Genomic DNA, 9,730 nt, shown 5'->3' with positions numbered 1-9,730 from the left:
TACCCCATAAATTCACTTACTTTGACATTCAGTCTTCCTACCTTATTCCAGTCATCAATGAAGAATATAAAGAACAACAGAAAGCAGCAATGAATGACTTACACTTACAAACTGAACTCTGTAATCCAGTTATTTGTCCGGAGATGGGAGGTCAGACAGGCAAGTAAATGTAGTAATTTTATTTTTTTGACAATTGTAAAAAATGTTAACAAGTTTTGTACTTGTACTAACCTGGATTTTCGGCCAAATACAACACGTACAGTTTCATGGATGACACAACAGACAAGATTGTTCACTTTGAACTGGTGCAGGTCAGTTTACATGACATAATTCTACATCCTGTATGTTATTAATTTTAAGTAACTTTAGTGGGTGTTCAGTATTTTAAAGTCAAGTACAGTAACATTACCGGCAGTTTTTACAATGTTATGATCAATATAAAATGGTTTTAAAAGTAAAAAAATAATATTTTGTTTGTTTTGAACATCAATGAAAATACACACACTCCTTGTTTATCTATCATGATATTGCATTTCAGGTTACAGAAGCATCCAGTACTGTGGCCATGGAGCCAGTAGGATTCAAGAGGGCTGTGAACACAATACAAGAACAAGGAATCAAAATCGACGTGCTGACCACAGACAGATCGCCATCTATTAGAAAGATTATGCGTGTAGAATATCCCAACATTCACCACAAATTTGATATTTGGCATGTAGTCAAAGGTAACTGTCTCACAAGAGACTGAGAAAGAGATATTAATTATGAATTATCCAAAAGGCAACATAGTCTAAAACTTATTTATTCCTATGTAGGAATATACAATGTGTTGTTTACATGCATTTAAAAAATTGCTACAATAAACCGTGAAGTACTAGATTAACCTTGTTATGCACTATATTGTCAATCCTTTTTAATTATTTTATAATTAAAATTATATTTTTTAAGGACTTTCCAAAAAGTTGTGCTCCATGTCAAGATACATGGACATCGAGAGCTTCAGCCATGGACACGAAGTATTTGCAACCATTTATGGTATTGCTCTGCAACTTGTGGAGGCGACCCTAACGTAAGTTCTGTAATGTTTTAATATTAAGTTTAATTTCTTTATACACACGCACAAATTTTACTTTGTTCTTTAAAGAAAGCTTTGTTTTTTTGTTTTTTTTTGTAAGTTTTTAAATATTGGGGTTGCTGGACCATAAACATCTATTTTTCTATGTTTATAATTTATACATTTGTATAATAATTACTTTGAGTATTCATGTATTTATACAGGAACTGATCGAAAATTGGAAGTCCATACTTTATCACATTACAGGTGTGCACAGTTGGTTTAAAGAAGGAAAGCAGAAAAAATGTGTACACAATGATCTCAGTCCAGAACAGCAACGCAGAAAAAAATGGCTTGGAAAAGACTCACATGCCTTCCACACACTGCAGAGTCTTGTCCTGGACAAAGGACTTGAAAAGGATTTGAGGCAAATGGCTCTTTTCAAACACACTGGTAAGTTATTTCTATACACATGGTAATGTACATACACATGTACATGTAGGTACACCGTATACATTTTTTTCTTTTATCTTTAGGACAACTGGAGGTGTTTCATTCTGTCCTACTGAAATACTGCCCAAAGAACCTGCATTTTCATTATGTGTCCATGGTTGCACGAACACAACTCGCTATCCTTGACCATAATGAAAATGTAGGTCGTCAGCAAGCAACAACCACTACTGGTAAGTTGAAAACAACATATTGTGTGTAACTACTAAAGATTTTTCAATATGGTGTGTGATGACAATAGATCTAAGTTAATCAAGTTGAGAATCAAATGTGAACATTCTATTATAGTAATGTAATCAATACAAATCGTGTAATTTATTATGTTTCATCAATTTTCTTTTATTATAGGTGCATCTCGGTACAAAGTGGTTTTCCCCAAACATACCAAAGAATGGGTAGCCAAAACGATTTTTACACAAACCACTCAAAAATTCAGAGAGTCTCTGGTTGAGAAAGTTGTACAGCGGCGGCTGGACACCAGCGTTGTTTACAAGGAAAGTTCTTGTCGTTTGACTCATCATCACCCATTGCCACAGAACATAGCCCTAACACCAAGGCCTGACAAGCAAGAAGTAATTGCAAAGCATTTATCAAGATTTGGACACTAATTTGCTTTAAAAATGTTGAAGTCTGTTATATACATTTTTTTTTTTATTGGGGCAAAAACAGAAAACACTGTTGGTGAAACAAACAAAATATTTATGGTGTTAGTGTGAAATATATGGTCCTTACTGATGGTACCCCACATCAGTTGGAATTAAACATCAACGAATGTATTTCTCAAATTTGTTTTATTCTTCCAAAATAAACATTTGTGTGAGACATCAATAAGTATGTAGTGTTGATGTATATACAACAACAAATAACATTGACTATGCAAAAAATAAATAAAAATACAGCTATTACAGTAACAAACAAGCCACAACAAATTATAATGTATATAAAAAATGTAACCTTGTAATTCAAATTGTATTTCAAATTATTATTCCTACAAAAGACCAAAAGCCTCTTCGGCTTCTCTGAAGCCTACATACTGTCCTGATGGAAAAGGGTATGACAGTCTGATGGCACTGACAACACAGGATGGAAGAACCCTCCTGTTGCGTCTTCCCAATCTCTCCCCTTTCAGCATCCATTCCAGAACTATCCGGTATGCCACCAGCCTATATTGACTGTAAAATAAAAGAAATGTGTGCAGTCAATCCCTTTTAAATATATAACGTTAAAATATGAAAAATTATAACATATGTATATGTAATAATCATACTACACGCGATACTTACTCAACTGTTAGGGTGCCACCAGGTCCTTGGGGCCTCAGACGGCGTCTCCAGTTATTTTTGGGCAAACTAAAAAACACCTCTAACACGCTGTTGCTCAGTAACGGTGGAAATCCATTTTGTTGGGTAATGCAGCGAGATGTAAACAGGGTCTCACCAGCTGACTCAATGATTGATTCTAATGGCGGGATTGAAATGGTCCAGTCGTGGCAGCATTGAGATTCTTCCTCTGTTGGCAATGGTTGGCATTTGCCACATGTGCACCACCACGTCTCGTTAGATCTTCGTCTGCCCCATGCTTGAGAGGTGTGTGTCGCCGCAGCATTCTCGTCCATCTGCCTAATTTCTTCCTCTGTGTATTCCGGTTCAAAAAGGTAGGGCAGGGCGAAAAACTCCATCTCATCTTCTCTTCTAAGTTCAAAATCGTCCGGCATCGTTGTTTTACCTTTTAACTTCCTTTTTTTTGTAAACGGCATTTAATTTTCTTTGCACGTTCAACTTGTAAACACTGACACGGTACTTCCGCCTACGTCAAGCTTGACCTTTTCAACGTAATTGCGTATTACGTGACGTCTTCAACGCGCATCACAGTACAGAGCAAGGCCAGCGTTTGTGCTTATAAAACTTAAACTTTTATTATTTATTTTGGAAATGACCGATCGTTTCGCTAGATAAGGCCCTTATTCATCATCTGGTATTGTTTAAAGCCATTTGAAGCTGCACTGAAACTGTCATTTGGACCTTGAACCGTTTGGGTCCCATTAGAGTCCATTACATGGGGCAAAATCCTGGAATGTTTTCATCAAAAACCTTAATTTCTTTTCGACTGAAGAAAGAAAGACATGGACATCTTGGATGACATGGGGGTGAGTAAATTATCAGCAAAAGTTTTTTTAAAGTGAACTCCTTTAACACGGTTAAATGCTTTGGGCGTGTTTGACTTGAAGCATGGCTACAGACAGCGATCAACAAGAGCAGCTGCTTGCATTCGGGGGTGGACATTCAGCTCCGGTTAGAGACATTCACGTGATGTTTGCATACTTTATCACATATGAAGTGAATTGAATGCAATATTTGTGAAAAACACAGACGCTTTAGAAATGTTTTCATGAGCAAAAGAAATCATATTTTCAAGAATAAAGTTCAACTTAATCAGATACTGTTTAAATACAGTGGGCTATATATGCTTTTATCAGTGTTGTATGATAAACGTGACTTAATACAACAGTGTGACTACAGTAAAAAAGCTTTTACCTTCCTAAAAACACAGATTTGTGGCCATTATTGGAACTGAAAATGTTCAATTAACCCAAAACACACACAATTGTTGTCATGCGATGAATTTGTCCAATTGTGAAAGCAGCTGTGTCGTCATCAGCGCTCCTGCAGCCGCTCTGGAGAAACTGTGGCGGCTGAGTCATGTGGCATCGGCACCATCTCAATTCAGACAAAATATCTAACTGGCATGCACTGCTTCAAGTTAGACTGCGATCGGTTTGCAGTGCTGTGTGATTTAAATTATTTCAAATATCAGTATTCAACATTTTATGTTCAAAATAGCATTAAGTCTATTTATGCATATGTAACTGCAGTTTAAATTAATTTATATCCCATACCCCATGAGATACATAAACCGTGTAAATACATTTCATATTTCAAAAATACTATTTCAGATGCATATTCCAGAAATGTGTTCTTATGTTGGGATGAAAAACACTTAAGTACAGATGAAGTCCTCCCCAAAAATACAAAATGGAATAAATACAAGATGTGTACAAACATTTTTATATATTTATTTATTTGCTTCTTTTCTATTTTGCATTTACTTGTTCTTTTACTTTCAATACTTAAGTACATTTAAGATAAAAAATATATATATACACTTTTCGTACTTAAGTACAATAAATATCAAATACTTTAAGACTTTTACTCAAATAATATTCTAAACGGTGACTTAAACTTCTACCAAAGTAATTTTCTGGTAAGATATCTGTACTTTTACATGAGTATGACTTTTAGGTACTTTATACATCACTGGACACATGGAAAATAGAGGTGATTTTAATTGTAGTGATATGGACTCAAGTAGTCAGTACAGTATGTATTCTTTTCATTAATATTATTAGTTATCATTTTTTAAATATGGTTCTTGCGTTAAATTTATATGAAAATATATTTGTATATAATACTGTATAGTAATGCTGACTTGAACATCACTTAGACCTGTAGATGCTGGCGGGTGACACTAGAGGGTGATCATAAGCCGCAGGACATAGAGCTTCTTTTATATATTAAGAAGCCACTCTGGCAGTCACTGATACACATTTGAAAGATTAGTACTTTGTTTATGTGTTTTTCTGCAGGTAAGATGAGTGATGTAGCATCGCAGTTTGAGTTTATAAAGTGTTTATACATTAGTTATTTGTGTTATTTTGATGACTTTGTATATATAATCAATAAATGTAGCGGTTGATATGCAGCCGGCCACACCTGCGCGATGGACTGCGCAATCGCGGCTGGGAGATGGCTGACGCTGCTGCGTAGGTGGAGGCCGCGTGTTGCATTGACACAAGTGCCTAATATCCTCAGAATATATTATTAAAATCACTCGTTGTTATGAAAGAGTTGATATTGTTATTATAAAAGAGTTTCTGTTTGTTTATTGTAACATATATGTTTTGTACATCTGCCACGTGTTAGAGACAACTAAATTGCTGATAAAGATAGTTTTCGACAGAGCACATAGAGAAAAAGCTACTAAAAAGGAAAGTGCTTATACACCGTTTATGTTTGTTTATTCAGTATTGAGTATTATTTTTGGTCTAATGTCATGAACATGTTAGTGTGTTACAGACAGTATACAGCAAAACTATGTTTCACTTGTGAAATGTATAAATAATACATCTAAAATCAAAGGGGTGGGTCTTATTATGTTTTCATAAAAGAACATTTAGCTGTTGGTTTTATTTACATAACTATAGCATAACAAAAGTTATTGAAAGTTATTGAGAAAATGCTTGCAAAGCATTGTGCAGTTTACCACCACCTAGAGGAACATATTGCACTTGTCTCGACCAAGTCTGACATTCAGAAGTTTAAATAAATTAATTTAGAATGCATACAGTTTGATATGTAAATTTAAATGGGTGTTTCTTGTTATTTGTTCAAAGAACAATATTCACAGCCATGTTTTACTATATAAATCAGGATGCATACTATTGAATTAAATTTGAATTAATTAACACTAATTTTTAAAACATGGTATTCCATCTCAACGTCAAATGGTGTGTCTTGTTACATATGAGTGTAAAACCTTAATTTAAATGTTCATTTAGAAATCAGAAACAAGACACCTTTTGAAGTTAATAGAAGACTTTATTGATTTTTAAATAATTTATAACTTTGAATGTCATACTGGTTCAGAACAACTGCAGCACATTCCTCTAGGGGGCAGTAATACTGGAGACTCGATGGAAGGCTGCACAAGAGATTTTTGAAAGTCAATAGCATGACTTCTCCATCGCTTTTGAAAATGAAAACTGCTGCAAAATGTTATTTATTAAATCTGTAACAAGACAGCCTTTGAAGCTAAAATAGAAGACTGTATTTATTTGAAACTAAATTGTGTGTTGGTTTCATTTTCAATAGTATGAGTTCTATTATAGTTCTGTGGCTAAAACCACCATCAAAATGTTCTTCTAGGAACCAGTAACAAGACACACCCCTTAGATTTGAGAAAGAACACTGCATGCATTTTACATGAATTTATTAACAGATTTGAATTTAGTTCAATAGCATGTATCCTGCATTACAAATGAGAGTAAAACCTGCAAGGAAATGTTATTTTAGGCCCAGGTAACAAGACACACTTTTTGAAATTGAGATAAAGACTTTATTGATTTGAAATGAATGCACTTGTGGTGGAAAAGCCCTTTACCTTCCCTTACAATTATATGTGGATTGTAAGCCAATTGGCTGTCACCATGTGGATATAAAGTGCGATAGACCTGTGCTTTAGGTCAAAGTCATTTGTCAACGTCACTGACACGCCGCAAACACTTTACTGTGGCTGCTTCCGGCATTAGGTGTGGACACTAGAGAGGTAGGAACGCTTGGTGACTTTGAGACTGGTGACACATTATTGCTGTGACTACAGTTGTTGGTTGTGTGCGCTCCTGATTATGCACACATCATATTCATCATTGGTAGGTCTAACCAGCGTTTACTAAGGTCGGGTGAGGCTCTATAACAGTAATATTAAATGGTGAAATTCTATTTTATTCCAGGTGCTCACCCTGAAACGTTGTAGAGCGTAAGCTGATTGCTTGATCAACATTCCCTCTCGTATGATTCAAATCAATGGATTAGTTTCTCCTGCAGATCTCGCACTGCTGCTGCGACTGCTAGTTGGGCGCATTTCACGTCCTGCCCACAGATAACATTGCTGTTTTGTTTTGTTTTGTGTTGATTGTTTTACCTTTTCCATTTTCTTTTGTATTTTTCTAGTTTGTATTTTGTTTTGCTGCTTAGTCAATTATTGTAACTTGATTGAGATCAATCTGGTTTATTTTTCTGTAAACTAAAATCCATTGTCTTGCTTTTGCATCTCTTTAAATCTTTTTGTTTAATTTAGTTATTTGATTCATGATTTGTAATTTGGGGGCAAATAGGCCTTGTACATTTCTCTTCCAGTTTTGTTAATCCTTATTTTCAGTTTTGTTGTTTAATTTAAATCTATATAAGGCAATTCAGCGCCTTAATTTTTCTGTGTGCATTTTTAGTGACTCGTATTAAGATTGCGAATAGAAGACTGCATTTATTTGAAACCAAATTATGTATTGGTTTAATTTTCAATAGTATGAGTTCTATTATAGTTCTATGGCTAAAACCACCATCAAAATGTTTGTCTAATATGTAACAAGCCACACCCATTTAAGTTGGGTAGTAAAAATGCGTTTGTTATAAATTAATTTATTAAAATGTAGATTTACAAACTCAAGTCAAAACAACTGCAAAACAACACTCTTTGCCAGTGTTGTCTTATTTGCTGAATTTCAATAACATAGTTCTGTGACTAAAACAAATATAAAAACTCTCCTTTTTAAAACAATAACAAGACAAACACCATTAAGTTGGTACAGGAAAGTGTATTTTTTTTTTATTAATTTCTTTATTGGTTTTAATTTCAATAGCGTGTACTTATTTGATGTCATACTTCCTTAATATATATATATATATATATATATATATATAAAGATGTTCTCACACGGACTTAGAATCAGCCTACTGCACAACCACAGATTATGGAATACTAATGCTTTTAATGTTGTTTTTATTTTATTAATATATTTATTACAGTTTTTCTCAATTGCTAAAACACAAAAACCCAATGGCTGAACAAAGTTCTCAGTTGCCTGAACTTATTTAACTAATTGGTCAGTCTGTTGTCAATACCTTAAACCATTTTACATGGTAAAACACAATTGGTGGCAACAATCTAATACAAATAGAGAACATGTATCATTGATTTTGTTTCAAATGATGTGACACAACCAATATAAGCCAGTTTAGAGAGCAAACAGGTTGTTGAAGGTGGGAAGGAGAAAGTCTGAAAATGGATACAAGAAACAATGTGAGAGGACGAGTGCATATTTGATTTGGGCGATGAGGAGGAGGGCAAGAAAGAGGAAGAGGAGAAATAGAGGCCAAAACATGAATGGACAGGGCTATTGTTGAAGTCCCTGGTCAACGAGGTGGCAATGTCACAATCTGTGCTGCTGTCAGCAACCATGGTGTTCTGCATCACCATGTCACATATAATACCCAGCTTTTAAGATTTATTGCAAATCTAAGATTTTATTTTATTTATTTTATTTGAGCAGCAGGTTTACGAGCAGCAGGGTCAAGAGCTAAATGAGAATCCCATTCCCACCTATGTGATATTGTGGGACAATATCAGTTTTCACCAAGCTGCTCGGGTAATCTCGCATGCTTTTTAAAACATTTTCCTCACTTCTTTGTCCTCCTCCTGCTTCATCTCTAATAGCTGACGACTTTGCAACGTTTTTCATTAATAAAATTAAAAACATAAGTGCACAATTTTCCACACCACAATCAGTCAAGCTCATATCACCAGCAAACTTACACTCATTTACATCCTTCTCTTCACTCTGAGGCAGAAGTGTCAAAACTCATCCTTTCTAATCACTGCTGGATCGCTTGATCCAATTCCATCTCATCTCCTTCAAGCCATTTCTCCTGAAGTTGTACCTGCACTCACTCACATCATCAACACTTCCCTCCACACTGGTGTTTTTCCCTCATCATTTAGACAGGCACGTATAACTCCACTACTTAAGAAACCCAACCTCAACCCATCTCTTTTAGAGAACTACAGACCAGTTTCCCTTCTTCCTTTTATTGCAAAAACACTTGAACGAGCTGTGTTCAAACAAGTCTCTATATTTCTCACACACAACAATCTCCTTGACAGCAACCAATCTGGCTTCAGAAGTGGACATTCAACTGAGACGGCCTTGCTCTCAGTTGTTGAAGCTCTAAGACTGGCAAGAGCAGAATCCAAATCTTCAGTACTTATCCTGCTTGATCTGTCCGCTGCTTTTGACACGGTTAACCACCAGATCCTCCTATCAACGCTACTGGCGAAAGGCATCTCAGGAACAACACTTCAATGGTTTGAGTCTTACCTATCAGATAGGTCCTTCAAAGTATCTTGGAGAGGCGAGGTGTCCAAGTCTCAACATCTAACTACTTGGGTGCCTCAGGGCTCAGTTCTTGGACCACTTCTCTTCTCTGTCTACATGGCATCATTAGGTTCTGTCATTCAAAAACATGGCTTTTCATACCACTGCTATGCTGATGACAC

The sequence above is a fragment of the Carassius auratus genome, chromosome 17 (assembly GCF_003368295.1).
Source record: "Carassius auratus strain Wakin chromosome 17, ASM336829v1, whole genome shotgun sequence".
Taxonomy (NCBI): Eukaryota; Metazoa; Chordata; class Actinopteri; order Cypriniformes; family Cyprinidae; genus Carassius; species Carassius auratus.
Note: the sequence above shows the minus strand (reverse complement) of the source record.